This window comes from Pinus tabuliformis, chromosome J (assembly GCF_031772625.1).
Source record: "Pinus tabuliformis cultivar Carrire ecotype Pingquan chromosome J, CPIR1, whole genome shotgun sequence".
NCBI lineage: Eukaryota > Viridiplantae > Streptophyta > Pinopsida > Pinales > Pinaceae > Pinus > Pinus tabuliformis.
Genome location: NC_142295.1, coordinates 945392404 through 945410900, shown reverse-complemented (window position 1 = coordinate 945410900; position 18497 = coordinate 945392404). Strand labels below are relative to the sequence as shown.

Below are 18497 nucleotides of genomic sequence, written 5' to 3'. Positions count from 1 at the left end.
GTTTCTCTTTGAAGACATTGTTGGGTGATCTTTCTTTGTATGAGGTGAAGACGGCTTTCATGCTGGGAGGATGATGATGTATCAAACAGATTGGTTGCAATCCTCTCTTCTATGACTTCTATCAATACAGCTATTTGAGTTTTCCTCCATATGCTTGTATATCTCTGAATCTTGTATTTGTATATGCATTTATATGGTTAATGTACATCTGATCCTACATTGTTTATGGTTATAGATCTCTATGCTTTGATGGGATTTTGATGCTTTGACTCTATAGGTGTTCTTTGAAGTAGGACAAGTGAGAAAGGAGTGGCGAAATCTCTATCAAGGGAGAGAGGAAACGAGCAAGGAGACTAGCGGAAGACTGAGGTTGGTAATCTCTACTTCTCTCTCATCTATCTCTCATAAAGGAAAACACAAGTGACTTTAGTTTGTTTGTTTCTAAGATAGCTACCCATCTTAGTGGGACTAGTAGCTCTAAATGGACACTAGTTTTCCCAATAACACTATCTGCCACCTTTTACAGAATTCCAATCCTCTTCTGAGAGAGAGAGTTATGACAATTTTCCCAAGGTCACTTCTTTGAGATGAAATTCGGCAGCCTGCAAAAACCCTAACTTCCACATATTATATCTCCGATAATATAGCGAACTAAGATTTGAAATTTGGTCACAATGGTCATCAGTATTGCAAATCAAATGGGTTTTAATTTCAGAATCTAAGACTTCGCAGAAATGAAGTTATAGTGAAAATTCCACGATCCCTTCTTTTGGAGGGTATATGAGATTTCTTTTTATAGAGTTGAGAGGGGCTTCTATAGAGAATGTTGGAGGGATTTTCGGAGCTTAAAATATTATTGATTATTGACTATTCAATGACCAAAACTAATTATGAGTGCCATTCCACAACCCCATAGGTTTTTAGCCCACTAACTGGGGTTACTAACGTCAAACATGAATATCTCTCAAACCGTGAAGAATTACTTGGCATGCCATATATCAACGGAAACATCTCGATGAGTAGAATCTATCTAGAAGATACTTGACTTAAAATAGAGTAAGTTTTTAGGTCAAAATTCCCTTGCAAGATCAGGGTAGCCCCTGGTGTTGCTTGGGTTGTCATCAATGACAACCTTAGATGACCTTTAGATCAACAATCTCCCCCTTTGGCATTGATGGCAACACAAGTACCCCCCTGTGATCTACGCACCTCTTCCTATTGCCTCCTCTCCCCCTTTGACATTAATGGAAAAGGGTAACTCCCCCTGACACACAACCATCCTGCGGACCTGTACACACTTCCACTCCCCCTTTATTTTCTGAATAAGGAAAATCTAATGAGAACTTGGGAGAATCCCAAGCTTCTAGCAAAGATATTCAAATGCTTCACGAGGTAAAGGTTTAGTGAAGATATCAACGATTTGTTCTTTTGTACCAACATATTCAAGTTTGATATTCTTTTCAGCGACTTGTTCTCTAACAAAATGATATTTTATCGGAATGTGTTTTGTTTTTGAATGCATGACAGGATTCTTGGAGATGTTGATGGCACTGGTGTTATCACAGAATATGGGAATAGGCTCACTGAATTGTACTTGAAGATCTTGCAAAGTTTGTTTCATCCAAAGAACTTGAGTACAACAAGTTTCCGCTACAATGTATTCTGCTTCCGCTATAGATAGCGAGATTGAGGTTTTCTTTTTGCTCAAACATGATACGATACAACCACCTAGATAGAATATTGCTCCACTAGTACTCTTAAGATCATCAATGCTTCCTGCCCAGTTTGCATATGTAAAGGCTTGAATAATGAGATTATTTTTCTTGGGATACCACAAACCATATTCTGTTGTGCCCTTTAGATATCGAAGAATTCTTTTGACGACAATAATATGTGATTCTTCTGGTGTTGCTTGGAATCTTGCTACTTGTCCAACCGCTTGCATAACATCTAGTCAGGAGGCTGTTACATATAGAAGACTACTAATCATAGATTTGTACAACCTCTGATCCACATCCTTAAATGAGTTGTCTATGCTCAATTTGCAACCTATTACCATCGGAGTAAGGACGGGTTTTCAATCTTCCATTTTGAATTTCTTGAGCATTTCTTTGATGTACTTGGCTTGACATATAAATATTCCTTTCTCTTGCTAAGATATTTGAAGCCCTAAGAAGTATGTCAACTCACCAAGTAAAGACATCTCGAACTCACTTTGCATCTTTGTAGCAAAGTTCTTACTTAGTTGATCATCATTGCTACCAAATATTATATCATCCACATATACATCAACGATTGTTAGATTATCCTTTTCTATTTATACATAAATATTGCTATCAGCAGTACCTTTCTTCAACCCTTGTTGATGTAGATATCTGTCAAGATGAGCATACCATGCTCTGGGAGCCTGCTTGAGACCATACAAAGCCTTCTTTAACCTGCAAACATAGTCTTATTTTTCTGATAGTAGAAAACCTTCAGGTTGTTCGATGTAAACTTATTCTTCTAATTCTCCATTCAAAAATGCTGACTTAACATCCATTTGGTAGACTTTTATTTTTCTTGAGCATGCATAGGCGAGAAAAATCCGGATGGCTTCCATTCTGGCAATTGGTGCAAATGTTTCGTCGAAATCAATTCCTTCCACTTGTGCATATCCTTTGCACACTAATCTTGTCTTGTTCCTGGTAACCTGTAATCCTTCAATTGTTTTGCTCCCCCTGAACCTTTAATGAAACTACCATCTTGTTCAAACTACCTTCCTGTCAATCATAGACCCGTACCATATAATGCTGCATAGACTCCTCTTGTACAAACATTAAGGAGTCAACAAGCCATATTGTTCAAAATAGTGAGTCACCTAATGGGCCATCTTGACTTGAGTCATTATCTGAAGCAACTACTAATTCCTCATGACCTTTTGCTTTTACAAATCCTGAAAGCATAACTGCTTAAACCTTATTATCTGCTTTGTCTTCTTGTACCTGTTTCCTTTTCCAGACATTCTTATTCCTGCAATCTCGAGCCATGTGCCCATAGTTATGACATTTGAAGAATTCAATGTTGTCCATAGGCAATTCCATTTGATATATGCAACCATGAGTGTTATGGCCATAGTTATGGCATTTGAAACATTCAATATTTGGCCCATTTAGCACATATTCTCTTCTGACAAAATCATCGTGGAACCTGTCTCGTGATCCTGCAAACTTGCTTCTAGGGTTTTAAAGATAATGATTGTACCTATCAAAAACTTCACAATCCCTAGCCATATGTCCATAGTTAGCATATAAAAATCAATAACCATTAAATAAACGAACATACCTGGAAGATTTTTCATCCTTCTTTGGAGGCAGTGTTGTAGCTTCTTGTGGTTCTTTTGTTCTTGATTGCTTTGGTCTTGTTCTTTGGAGTTGCAACATTCTTCTTTTGATTTTCACTTGGATCAACTTCCTTCTTAAAATCATCCTGTGACGTTGTGGAGCTTGTACCTTCATCAACTGGAGCTTTACCATCTTTAATTGCCTTCATTTTTTCTTCTTCATCTGTCTTATCTTGTAAGTATTTTTTTCTCAATCCCTTGAGTTTGTTGATCTCATCATGAGTTGCATCAAGTTCTTCTTGATTTTGAGCAAGATCTTCTTGAAACCATCTTTTCAATATCTTCCTTCCATTTTCTGCCTCCTCAACCTGTAGCTTGAGAAGAGTGGTCTTCTCTACTTCTTTGTTGAGAACTTGTATATGTTCCTTCTGATTCTCATTTTCAATCCTAAGTATGCTTATTTCTATTGAATATGTTTCTAATTCCTTTTGCTTTTGGTCAACGAAGGATATGTATCTTTAATCAGATTCCTTCCTTTCAATTTCTGCTTCTTGCATCTGTTGCGTGATCCTGCTAATCTCTGCAAATGTTGTGTCGAGTTCTTGTTTCTTCTATTGGACTTCTCTCTTAAGGTCTTGTGTCATTGTATTATTGATTTCTTCCAACTTCTTTTGAAGTGGCTCTTCAATACATTTGTGTTTTTCAACTTCATTTTTGAGACCTTGAACTTGTTCTCCAAGAGTATTGGAACGGATCTTCTCAACCTTGAGCTCTCTTATAAGCTTGATTTCCTCCTTAGAAAATTCTTCTATGGTCAACCCTTCTTCATCATACTCAGAAGGATCCGAGTTTTCAATAACACCTTGACCTAATTTATTTGTTGAATAAAGATTATGAAGCTTTTCCCAAAGCGCTTTAGCTGTTAAACATTGACCAACTTTTGTTTTCACAGAATTTGGCAAAACATTCAAAATTACATTCATGGCCTTTGAATTATACATTTTAGCTTCGTCGATAGGTGTGTCTCCAGAAATAATTGATTCCCATACTCCATGTGCCTGCGAAGATACTTCCATCATGGATTTCCATATCCAGTAATTATCTGCATCAAAATCAAGGGTTGGTACACAATACTCACTTTCTTGAGATTGTGTTGTACCTGTACCTTCCTTTGAAATCATTGTAACCCGCTTCTTTGACTTTCCCATCTCTATGATCTGAAACTGACTTCTAGCAGTTAAGTTGTTACTGAAGGAACCAAGCTCCGATACCAATTGTTGGAAAATACTGGGGGGGGGGGGGGGGGGGGGGGAATCAGTATTCCTTAGAAATTAGCACTTTTAAATCTTTTCAGAGCTTTAATTAATCTTCAATTATTATTAACATTTATGCAGTAATAACAATAAATAAAAGAACCCATGAGGCACAAATATTTTAGGTGGGAAACCCCCTCTGGGTCAAAAACCACCAAACACTTTTCTAATAAATTCTTTAATCTTCATCCCCAACTGAAATGAAAGCAACAAATTCCTAGAATTCTAGAGAAACATTCTTCTCCAGCTCCCACTCGGTGGATGCTCCAGTGCCCGAGATTCTTCAGTAGTCAACTAAACAGATGCTCCAACACCCAATGAGCTACAACTCACCCTAGCACCACACTACCACCCTAAAGTTTTCATAGGCTTGACCCTGTTGGTGACTTCATGCACCAACCTAGCACCACCCTACCACCCTATAGAAGAATAAAAGAAGAATGGACTCATGTACTAGGGAAAATGGTCAACTTTAAAATGATATAGAATGATGTAGAATAAGAAGACACACTAGACCGTAACTCCAACTATGACACAACCACCTAATGATGATCCTAGACCTCCCAACACTGCCTCTTCAAATCTTGGTAGATAGACACTTGTACAACTTTTACAATAATGCTTTTACAATGACTGTGTACAATTATACTTTTACAATGACTAACTCTGTCCAATGGATCACTAATTGATCCATCCCTCGATCACCCTGCTTCTGAAGTTGAATAGGAAATAAATCACCTCTCTGAAATAGAAACATATGAATAATCACAAATGAGTATTTGAATACTCCTTGAGTAGTGAAATGGATTCGTTGTTCATGAATATTATCATCCAAGAACTCGCTATAATTAAACATGAATGCTGGCTGAAATTCTACACTGAAGATGGATAGGAATCCAAAAATGGATTCTTCTACACTGTAATCATTCTCATGCCCTAGGAGGTAGGATAATAAAGAGGTAACATGTCTGGTGGCTTAAGGAAAATTAGAAGATGGTTAGGGTGGGTTTCTTTTAGGCATTTTGGCATCTTCAGATAAGAAAATCTCAAAAATGGCAGTTCTCTATGGAAAGGTGAGTTTGTTGTAAAGATCAAGGAGGTTTGTTGGTGAGAAAAAGCTTAGGGAATCAGAAGAGGGAACCTTTAACATTTGGTTGATGTTCTGAGCATTAATGGTAATCAGCATGTCTCCATTTTGAGCCATTACTGCTCTCTGTACAGGGTCATAATGGGCTTGGCACCAGGTTATCAGATCTGGGAAGCTATGAGTTTTTGGGAATGTAAAAAGGGGCAAATGAGTCTCCTAAAACCTGATTTGATCCCACTGATCAATGTATTTTTGTTTTAACCATGGGTGCAATTCGATAAAATTGAATTCACACTCACAGTCTGAAACTTTAAATAGGGCATCAGCTAGGGGAATCCACTCTAGATCAGCGAGGGCAATGGAGGGGCTTGCTTCTTCAATAGTTTTCTGGGTTTTGGCTTTGGGATCCATTGCGATGGAAGATGAGATTAAAGTGTATTGAGATGGATGACAAAAGGTTGCAGCTGCTTTTTGAATAGGGGTGATTTACAGAGGAAGGGGATTAGCAGGAAATAGGATCAGAGGAAAAAAAATGATTATCAACACTTAAATAGGTTATTTGTAGGTAATTTACAATTTACCATTTAAATGTTACCATAGGAGATTTATTACAGGAATGGTAATTTTACAACGGGTTTATAGGAGTTAATGGCCAATGGGACGGGGGTGGTGTAATGGATCACTACACGGCAGTAACTAAGTGGACGGAGGACAAGGAATAAGTGAGGTGGTGGATGAAGTGGCGGCATGGAAATGAATGAGGTAAATCAGACGTGGAAGGCATGGGGATGAATAAGTTAGCAGGTCAAAACAGCTGGTGGATTTCAGGGGGTATGGTGAGTGGGTCATGATTTTTGGCTAAGGGGGCCCGAAATCATGTCATGCTACCACATAAGAGAAAAAGGGTGGCCATTAAAACCACCTTTTCGGGGGGTCTTTCCCGCATTAACCAAAAACAGTGAAGGGGGGCCGAAATGGATCCTCCATCGTTGATCTCGGTGGGGTTGATCTTGACCGTCGGAAGTTAGAGGGTGCTTAAATGGCGCTTGATGTGACGTTTTGTCACTTTGGACTTTATAATAAAATCATGCGTTGTTGATTATTTGCAAGATAATAAAGTTTATCAACATAATTAAACCTCAACTAAGGAATTTAAGCATTATTTAAACTAAATAACAAATTTCAAAGGCGCATTTGAACTAGAAACCTTAATTTTTATTTTCTAAAGCAAATATATTTTGTTTATTGCTTATCTAACATTTTATCATTTGCCTTCCTTTTTTAGAGAAACTACCCTAAAATTTTATATAATATGGACCTAAAATAATGATAATTCCTAACATTTTTATTTTCAATTTTCCTTTTGTTCCATACCCTAGCTTATCATTTTACAATGGTATTTTTTATTTTTCCAACTAATGGATAACTTATCAAAAACAAAGATGCTACAACACCCTATTCAAAATAGAGGAAAAGGTAGTAATAAATTTGTATCAAAGTGAGATTGACACTCTAAAGCTAAATCATTGGTTGTAGCAATTAGAATTATATTTAAGTGTTCATCATATAGAGGAAGAATGGAAGATATCATTTACTTGGTTGAAATTAGAGGGCCATGCCTTAACTTTGTGGGTAAGAAACACAAAAACCTTGAGGTTGGAGGAATATCCTCTAGAGACTAAGTGGGAGGGTTTCAAAAGCCTCATAAATTCACAATTTTACCCTGTCGGGTACATAGAGGACCAGTGGATCTGGTGTCACTATTTTAGGCAGATTAAAGGGTAGATTGTATAGAAGTAGTCCATAGATTTCAAAAAAATGACCATAATGTTGGGTATCCCCCCAAACAACCTAGATGTACTCCTCAAGTATTTGATGGGTCTACACAATCACCTACAAAAGTAATTGATGTTGTTTAAATCTAGATCGATGGACAAAGCTTACATATAGGAATAATACCTAGAGAACATAAGCAAGAAGAAAAGGAAATTGAGTGGTTTGAAGCAGAAGGAGCACCAAGGTGCTTCTAAGGAGGGGAAGGAAAAGTGGAAAGGGTGAACATATAAAAGGAAGGAAGCCACAACTCACCAGTGCAAAGATCCCAATAGCCACTACAATAATTGTAAGATTGATGGTTGTACAGAGGCAAAGTGTTGCAAGTTGCATCCAAAGCTTAACTTGAAGATAAAAAAGAAAGATATAAAGAAGAAGAATCTCATGGCCACTGATTCAAGTAACCGGGTTGAAAATAGCTCGAACGTGGATGAGAATATCATCTATACATCAATGCAGAAGGAGGTGAACCTAAGTAGCCTTCAACAATAGGAAGAGAAGGAAATTACCAAACTGTTCCACACAAAGATACAAGTCAGGAAGACAAAGATTAATGCTTTATCTGACTTGGGATCACAGGAAAATATCATTGTGGCAAAGATAGTCAACAAATTGGGATTCGAATTTCATGATCATACAAGCCCATATCCATTAGGATGGGTGCAATGTTCTAGTAGTTGTTGCAATTTCTTCTTCACCTCACTTGCTTTTATAGTAGACTACCTATACACCCCAATGTTTGGTAATGGGGATTATGGCAATAGATGCATCTCATGTTCCACTTCTCTCTTGGGTGGTAACCCTTTAGGTTCCTAGAAAACATCCTCGTATTATTGTAGCAACTCTTCTAGTTGTTGTTTTGGTTTTTAGTACACCCCTCCATGGATGACTATTCTCTCACTGACTCTTCTATTGATTGATTTTCTCTTAAAAACAATAAAGCATACTTCTTTTTAGAACTGGTCATTTTTTGGGCTTCATTGGCACTTATAAGTGAAATTTTTTACTTACCCTTGTGTGTGTTGATGGTGAATAATTTTTCATGCAACAAGTATTAATTACACGTTGTGCACAATTAGTTATATTTATATTAACACATTACATATTAATATTAATATACATGTATAGAGTTAAAATCATTTACATTTTTATTATATTTAGAATTGCTTTATCTTAAACTTGAGTGTTACTTAGATTTGAACGGGCTCTTTTCGATAAAAGGAGTCATTCATGGAGTTTAGTGTAGATATTTAAGGTGCAAAAGAGAAGTGGAGGAAGAGATTTGGGGTCATTCACAGAGTTTTAAGGCTGAAGCCAAAATGTGATTTATGGGGTAAATAGGTCACTTGACATTTTCACTATAAATTTTCTTCTAAGAGGTTTTGGAACTTAATATGAGATAGTGTTTAGAAGGGAGCAAAGAAGCTTTAGTATATTCCCAGATATCAACTAATAGTTAAATATTCTTACAAAGCACTTGGCAAGAGGGAAGTTTGATGAATTGGAAAGTAGACTTGGATTGATACATAATTTCTTCCCCACCAAGAAGAAGCTTTTAGAATTATTGCTTGAATAAGAATCTCTACATAGGTTTAGTGTGAACAAAGAAGATATCATTTCAAATATTTTGAAAAGGCAAATTTAAAATAGTAATTTTATTTGAGAATTGACTTTATTAAAAAAAGTGAATCTCATATTTAGCTGAAATAAGTCTATAAAGCTATATTTCATGCATGCATGACATGGAATAGGAGTAAACTAAAAAATATATTAGGGCTTTGGTCTTGGCAGAAAGTATAAAGATAGGTTGAGATAGTGGTTTTCACACAAACTTGAGAAATTGAGCAAGTTGTGAGATAGAGAGATATAAATGGAGAACCAAGGAAAGATGCATTTTTGACAATGCATGCTTCCATATAAATTGTACAATCATATGGAACAATTTCATTGTCATATGAACATGCCATACATACAAACTATTAAATAAATCAAGCACAAATTTAATGTTGTTTTTAGTAGGTTGTCTTTAAAGCAATTTTTTCCTCTTAAATCATATTATTTCTCCTCTTTCAACTAATTTCAAGCTCAGAATTGGAATTGAAGTCTTATTCTCTTTTCCCTTTTTCATTTTTTATGCCATCGCAGGTTGCCAACAGTTTCATTTGTTTGTATTTAAATGAGGAACGACAACCATTTTCAAGCCTAGAAGCTGCTAGGAATCATATGATCTCTAAAAGAAACTGCAAATTACACTATGGAGATGGAGATGAAGAAGAAAATAGGCATTTAGATCAATTTTATGAAACGCAAATAGTGGCTGCACAAAAAGAAGTTGAATTCGAGTTGGGGTTAGGAGGTACTAAACTAGTCATCAAGAGAAAGTCTGAAGATGGAGCAACATTAGAGTCAAACAAGATACTTGGTTCTCATCAATTTCTTCGTTATTACCATGAGAAGCCCCGCCCCACAGCTGACATAGATCATGTTATTTATGTTGCTGCATTACAACATAGCAGGCATCGAAACATGTGTTTGCAAGGAGTGCTAACTAAAGACAAACTTGACCAGATATCGTGGCTGTGCAATCAAGAAACTAGAAACTATCGATCTAGTGATGCAAAATCTAGCTATCGCCAGCCCCGTCTAAACAAAATAAAGTCTTTCCATAAGTAGTATTACTAATTCAAATATCCTACCTCCTACCTACATTGACATGGAAAACATTTTCATACTCAATTACAAAAAGATGATATTTTATTGTTGTTATTATTATTATTTTATTATTTTAAAGTAGATTGCTCATATTGAAATAATTATAATTTAGTTTAATTATAATTTAGTTTACATGAGCATTGAAATATTTTATTTATGATTAAAAAAAAATTACATTTGAGTATTACTTAATTTCAATAATATTAATGGCAATAACATTCTTGTTCACTTGGTTTGTTCATTACCAATAGAGCGTTGGAAGACATTAGCCAAGGAAATGTATGGGAGGAAATGTAGCACACCTATTAAGAGATTCCTCATGGAAGGGGGTTTCGTTGATAGAGATGGCAACATAGGAAATTCTCCATCTCATGTCGTTAAAATTACCATTGTGTCACTTATCCATTTAAGACATAACAACTTCATACCATCTTTGGTGTGCTTTGCAGAAGTTATGCTTCTCAACGTCCCAGAGTCCAACGAGTCAGTCTCAATACTGAACCATCATATGGAACGGCCACCATCTGTGAATCCATGCCCTTCACAACCTTCATCAATTATCTAAGATAGCATTCTGGGTACAGAATGCCTTCGGTGGAAAATTATACAACTTGACCTTGTAAAAAATAACATGTGCTGACGCTCTTTTAGCATGACAGGTCACACCAGCGTGTCGTTATTAAAAACTACTTGTGACTAATTCTCCCGCAGGCCACATTAACCTATTATTTATGGTTTTGAATCAGATGTTTACCAACAACTCCTTTTCACCATTAAAAATTATACCAAATAATTTTTATTTTTTTTTTTACTCCATTCACCAATAAAATATTTCTTTTAAACTCATTTCCCCAATACATTATTATTAGTTTTTTAAATTTTTTTACTACAAACATTTTTTTTTCACTACAGAATAATTTTACAATCCACTTTACACCATCTGCATTTAGTAAAATTAAAACACCAATAAAATCACCAAAAACATTAATTTTTCAACAAACTCAACTACCAGAACCATTAACAACTACCACTTGGCTTATAAAATAGTGAAATCAAATTCATGTCTTGGAGTGAATATAAGATCAAAATCTGAAAATATACTCCAATTACCTTTACCATTTGGAATCATTTTGACGTAGGAAGTTTTACCTCACGTAATATGGTCACATTGGAGACATTTTGCCAGATACCTTGAAACCTCCATTGCCCAGTTCATCTCCACACGAAAGCGTTCTCAAGATTTTCTATCACCACTGTGTCGTAAGTAACATCTCACGTAGCTCACTTCAAAAGGCTCTCGTTTCATTTGCTGCCACCACTCAGCGCTATAAAACCCAGCAAATCTAATCTCGCTCAAACACAGAGCAAAGATATCTACATAAAATATTAAATTTATTAACACAAAAATAATTTATTCACATAACACAATCTCCTACCTTATTTATTTATAAAAGAATAAAATTCAAAGCTTTTACACATTTTTCTGGCTTTTCCATGAAGGTCTCTGATACCATGTTAGAAATTTAAAGAGAGCATAGATATTGCACACACAACACAAATCACACTCTTTTATTGATATCACAAAAATCACATATATAAGAATACATGATACTTCTAGATCTGAGAATAGTGGATTTAGATTACTAAAAATAGTTGATACAACTAATAACCTAGGAGCTCACACAATTACACGTCATGACAACATGGAAGCCATGGAAGCATTATTTCCAATATCAATCAATTTAATTTAAAGGAAAAAAATACATAACTATAAAATATTTCATGGAGGTGAAATCAACACCATTCACCAAATAATTATTGATAATTAAATTAAAACTAGCATTTGCACTAGATGTTGCAAAGGAGACTCCATAAGGCATAAACTGAGGAACAATAGCGCCATGGGAATGGGAAAATCAATGCACCTTTAGTAGGCTCCCTTGCTTATTTGGTCTATTCTACCATGTCTTGAACTACCTTTCCCTCTGTACCTCCTTATGTAAACCAGAGGAGGAGGATGGATGGAAGAACTATCTTCATGTTCAGCTATTTGGTTTCAATTATGTGTTGTACTGAAGTAACTATATATCTATAGTAATGTTTTAAAACAAGCATTCTAAGAAATCAAGCTTATCTCCCTAAGTATCTTACCCTCTGGACCTCTTTATCTAAACTAGAGGAGGAGGATGATAGATGGAACTCTAAATTGTAGTGAAATAACTATATATCTATGGTAGTGCCCCTGGAACAAGTGTTCTAAGCGGGCCATAACATAGTCTACCATTGTATTCAAAAGTATAGTAAAGACAATGGTGGGACTACCAAATCTCTTCACAAGTGCTTGGAATCAGCTCTTAAAGAGTTAGAGAGCGTTGGCTAAGTGTTTGATAAAAATTTTGAATGTGAATGTGAATTGATTGACAAAATACTTGCATGCAAAGTATTAATGCTTTCTTATGAAGTGGTTATTGGGATGAAATTAAATAGAGAATGTTATGATCACATTGATAGTGTTCAAATCATTATCATGTTAATAGGGAAATTTTCAATTTTGTGGGTTTGGTTTTTTTTATTAAACTAAATTGGCACTCAAGTAGGGGATCTCAATGGTCGAGTATCAACTTATTTTTGAAGGTAAACAACTTGATGATAATTATTTATTGTTTGACTATGAAATTGTAAAAGATTCAACCCCTTAGCGGTGCCATGGGTAATTGTGGATCATCCTCAAACCCTCTTTCCTTTAAGGATGTGGTTCAGCGTTATCAATCTAATTCAATCACTTCAAACCCTTTATGCCTAATGATTCTATTATGGAGATATTCAAACCTCTTTGCTAATCTATATATTCAATGGTTTATAGCCTTCTACTTAATATTATCAATGAAATTTCAACATAGACACAACATTTTGAGAGTGATCTCTACTCCAATGTTTGTTTATACTTACTTTGAAAACCTTATTGATTTTCGAAGTGCCTTAGAGGAGGGTCCCTAATTTTGGTATTAAGTAGGTCTTTTTGTTACTCCTTGGTTTTCACTTTCAATATATCCTTCTATTTTTCCCATAACAAAATCCCAGTTGGGTTCAACTCCCATATCCACCCCTTCATATTTGGAACTTATTAGTGGTTAAAGATATTGGCAACACTTTGGGTAGTTACACCAAATCCTATTTAAAGAGGATTAAGTTAGGTCTTTTCACATATGCTATGATATGTGCCATGATTGATATTGATTAGTTGGGATCTACAGAACAAGATGTCCATACAAATGGGAAATTTTAGATGGGTTCAAGTTCTTGGTTACAAGAAGACCACTTTTTGGTGTTAGTTATACTAACACCCCCATATCTTCTAGATTATTTTCCTCATTCACATGATTATTCAAAGAGGAAAAAAAGTCATCGGTCCTAACCAAAAAGCTAGAAAATATCTGAGTAGTTGCATCCAGAGGATGAAGTAGATAAGAACAATGTGAATCAACAATGCCATTTTCCAAAGAAGTAGAGCATTATTTATATGGAAGTGTCCATTGTAGATATAGGAGAAGACATGAATATTAGACTTTCCTCCTCAATGATGAAGCTATAATAAAACTAATGTTTGTTTGTTTGTTTGTTTGTTTGTTTGTTTTTTTTTTTTTTTTTTTTTTTGAATGTTGAATTCATTTTTACTAAACATAGTATCACTTATACATATATATATATATATATATATATATATATATATATATATATATATATATATATATAACCTTTACAATTGCTAAGTCAAAAATGTAAAATGTAAAGAAATCCAATGACAAGTTTCCTTTTGAGATCAACCCAAACTAATATTTTTATTTATTTATTTATTTATTTATTTTTATTTTTTTTCTTCAGAATGTTGAATTCATTTTTACTAAATATAGTATCACTTATATATATATATATATATATATATATATATATATATATACCTTTATACTTTCTGCTAAGTTAAAAATGTAAAATGTACAGAAATCCAGTGACAAGTTTCCTTTTTAGATCAGCCCGAAGAATGGTGGATTTCTTTGACTTGTTGGAAGGAAATAATAATGTGGCGCACATTTAAATGGTGCACTATGAAGTTCAAATGGACGAAATTAGTAGGCAAAAAATGATACAGAAAGAAATTGGAGTTTCTAAAAAATATAATCTAATCTAATAGGAAAAGTCATTTAGATAATGAAAGGGATCCACATAATAGCACCCATAGCAAGCCAAAAGCGACTCAGATCTGATAGATGACCATTTGCGCATTAATCCCATTTTTGGGAAGTCTATATTCATATCAAGAAGGTTTGACATTTGATGAGGATGACATAGAAACCCAAGAATATGCTATATACCTGGTTAGATTGTTGTTAAAAGGAATATAAATCGGTTTTCATGAATGGAAGGTATTATTAGAATCATATAACATTTGACTTATCAAAGCTAATTTGATTAAATACAAACGTCATGATGCACCTAACCACCTTCAACTGTGTCATAATCGTTCTGAACAAGGAAGGATTTGAGGTATAGTGCAATCTGAAACTTCAGGAATTTTTTCCCTCCAATATGTTCCTTTTATGTTGGTTTTTTAACTTGGGACTTTGTGGAGATGTTAAGCTTTGTGTATACACTTTTATGTCTTCAATTGTGTCATTGATCATTTTTGCAGGCTTCCATATATAAAATTATCTAAAGCAAGTGCTATATTTTTACATATTTATTTGGAAATATGCCTAGCAGATGTGTTGATCAATATTTGCAAACTCCCTCAACTACCAAAGACTTGAGATTGTCAGCACAGGAGATTCCAAACAAATCTTCAGAAATAGAGATGGAACATGTCTCCTTCCCAAGGCATGCCTGCACAAAAAATAATTATGTTAGCAGACCTTCCGTTATCTCCCTCAATCAAAATAGTGTATTAAAGAATTACATACCTTTTCTACAATGGAATTTGAATTCACTACATGGTAAGAGCCCTTGATGAAATTTCTGCAGGACCCAATTGGATTTCCGAAGCTTATGGATGATATTTGTTGCCCTGAAGAACATTGGAGACACATGGGCATAGACAGTGTCAACGTATCTTGTCCCGGATGAGATTCCAGATAGATTGTCGGGTACTTCCTCAAGTAGAACTAATACATTCTCTGTTGGGTGCAGCCATGAGCAAGGAACATGGTACCTGATTGAAGTAGTTATTCTGTTTAGTATCAATATGATTGTTTTTTTCTGGAGCAGGTAAAAATTCTCTGAAACAATCAAAGGACAATGAGTAGCTTTCTTAGGATAGCACAACTAAGGCAATGTAAGGAGCATTTTCCCTTAAGTAAACCCTCTTGCATGCAACATAGTTACAGAATCCTGGCCAATGACTAATAAGGCTAGTCCACTGACAGACATCCCCTAGTTTATGTCTGCCAGGCCCAAGGTTCCCCCATAGGTAATTGTTGACCTATCATGTTAATTTTACAGAGTTGTACACAACCAAAAGCAATTTTACCTCATACTCTAAGACGTATAGTACTACGAAATATACAAAGAAGCTTTATCTAGGAATGAATATTTCTAATGATTTTTCTAATTAATGGTTACCATTTTTGAGTGGGTTTTCCACAATTCGTGTCACATTTAGATGATTACTTAGATGGGAGCCTTCAATGAAACAAAATAGCACCCAATATGATTTCCATTTAACCATGCTTGTCGTTTTCTCATGGTACTTAGGTCCAAATCCACTGAATTGGTGCCTTCAAGTGCGTTAAACTCAGTCTACATGATCCCATCAAGAAAAATATCAGCAAAGCTCTAGCCATCACTATAACTAGGATAGATCAATCTATGTTAGTATGGGCATAGTGTTTGGAATGACCTTGCCATGCAAATAGCCCAAGTCCAAACTTTTAACTGATTTAAAGCCTTTGTGTGTGACCGAAGGTATTTGATATCCCCTATCTATTCTACAAATTCCAAATAGAAGAATAGTTTCATATTGCAGATGAATCAGAGACATTGATTACCTTGTACTAGATGAGAGCAATTTGTTTAGGAGGGTTTACTCCTGAAATCCATTTGAATTGCTTTGGGCCAGTGTCTGAATATAGTTGTAAGTATTCACCCTTCAGACCTATCTGTGATTAAAAGGAAAATTGATAGCCTTCAATGTTAGAAGGGGAATTTTGATCAAGTATGCACACATGGAAAAACTTGATCAGAATATTGACCAGAGAGTAATCATTCCTATCTATACTAACTTGCTGGGATTATTACTCGTGAAAATCAGGTTAGAAATGGGTAGAAAACAAATGGATAGCATGACCTAGTTTGGCAGTAAATACCTGGTAATACCACATTTGGGAGCTCAAATCCATTGGACCGTTTCTAAGTCCCATCAATTTCATAGGGCCATTTATTCCCGTCGGCCATGTATCAAAGAAAGCTATGATGTTCTATTCACCAAAAAAATAAATTCCCGTTAGTTCATACCGAAAGTAGTTGATTGAGATAGCCTCAACAATAGATAAAATTTTAAGTCCCTGCTCATTTAAAAGCAATAAACTTTTCTTTAAATATTTATATCCTCTAACCATTTAGGTATGGAATTGAACCTGCAATCCAACTGTCATGCTTATGAGGGAAATATGATTCTCTCCTGCCTGCAGTGCAATCGGCTTCTCAAACGTAAACCCCCATTTTGAATAATCTCTAGTCTGAGATCCTATAAAATATCATCATCGTGTTCATAACCTTTTTCTGAATTTAAACAACCCATCCATCAATCCAATCCTATATCGAATTATTCAGTTTCACATATAACAGAAATTTAAGAAATTAACTTTCTTGGTGTGCCAAATCAACCAACAATAGGGAATTTCTCTAGAAATTACATAGAAAAGTTAAACATTTTACTCACCTGCAAAATTTCCATTGACAAACACATGAAGTGTATGTCCTCGACTATCCACATGCAAGATTGTTTGGCTTCCACTCTTTAAAAATGGTTCATCTTCATGGATATAAATATTGTATTGATAAAATACATAATCAAAACCCTAACAAATTTGTGAAGTAATAGTCCTAACATATCTTCAGAGTACTTAGATTTGAGTACTTATTAATATGGAATGGAATTTCTTTATAAAGATATATCTGGATAAAAACCACAAACTAGAGAAAGCAAGAAGACATGAAATTGATATTACTGGGAATTTTTTCTGAGAAAGGATCCTATAACAACAATTCGTGAACTTCCATAAAAACCAACTTCCTAATTGGAAAAATATTTGGGGTAAGGCGTCATAATCTCCCCTTGTCTCAAATGCAGAGTTAATTACAAGTTCAGAATACCTTATTGTATACCATAGATAATCACTTTTATCTAAAACTGTGCTAAGTTTCTCTAACAAGTTGTGGGCAAAGAATTTGTTTTCTCCCCATATTCCAACATATTCTTTGTGCCATGACCAGTTTATAGATATTTTTCCTCTATCTCCACTTGATGTTCCAACAGGATGAAGGGAATCCATGTTGACCTGCTCCATTACCATTAAGGAAGTCTGTATACTAATTTGTAACATTCGATACACTTCTGATTAGAGGTCTTACATGATCCCACAGTTTTCAGCATCACCTCAACTAATTTGATGACAATGAGCAGAAAATATCACTAACCCTTGCAGTGTTATAGACCACATTTTTGTAATCGAGCAAGACATTGACAGACCAAGCAGATAGATTATAAGATACCCTATTGAATCGTACGATTGCATCCTACTTACTGTGGGCGTAGTTCAGGAAGGAAACACAGACACCAAAATTCATGGTAGAATATATATTGTTTCCTGCATATTCAGGGTATGTTTGATGCCTAAAAGTGTCATTAGTTTCCAACTCAACAACTTTTAGAAAAACACTCCCTTGCAAGGGTTAAACGATTATATACAATGGAATTATGTATAAATTATTCAATTGAATGAAAAACCTTAAAGCCTTTGCCCAGTGAAATGATATTCATGTCTCCATAGATTAGAGCAGGTTCACATAGTTTTATCGCTTTGTGCAACTCTTTCATATGCCCCCACTTCAACTGCCTTATATTCCCTGTAAGGATCACAGAGGACTGCGATTACACAGAGATAGAGACTGACTTTTCATCGAATTTTTTTTAACTAAGCAGGGCATATTTACAAAGAAAGCCAGTTAGGTCTATTCT

The 18497-nt window shown here is 35.1% G+C and overlaps 1 pseudogene; it reads right to left on the bottom strand.

Moving 5' to 3' along the window:
- Positions 1–15034: 15034 nt before the first annotated feature.
- Positions 15035–18497, bottom strand: part of LOC149229907 (beta-galactosidase-like) — a 76986-nt pseudogene continuing 73523 nt past the window's right edge.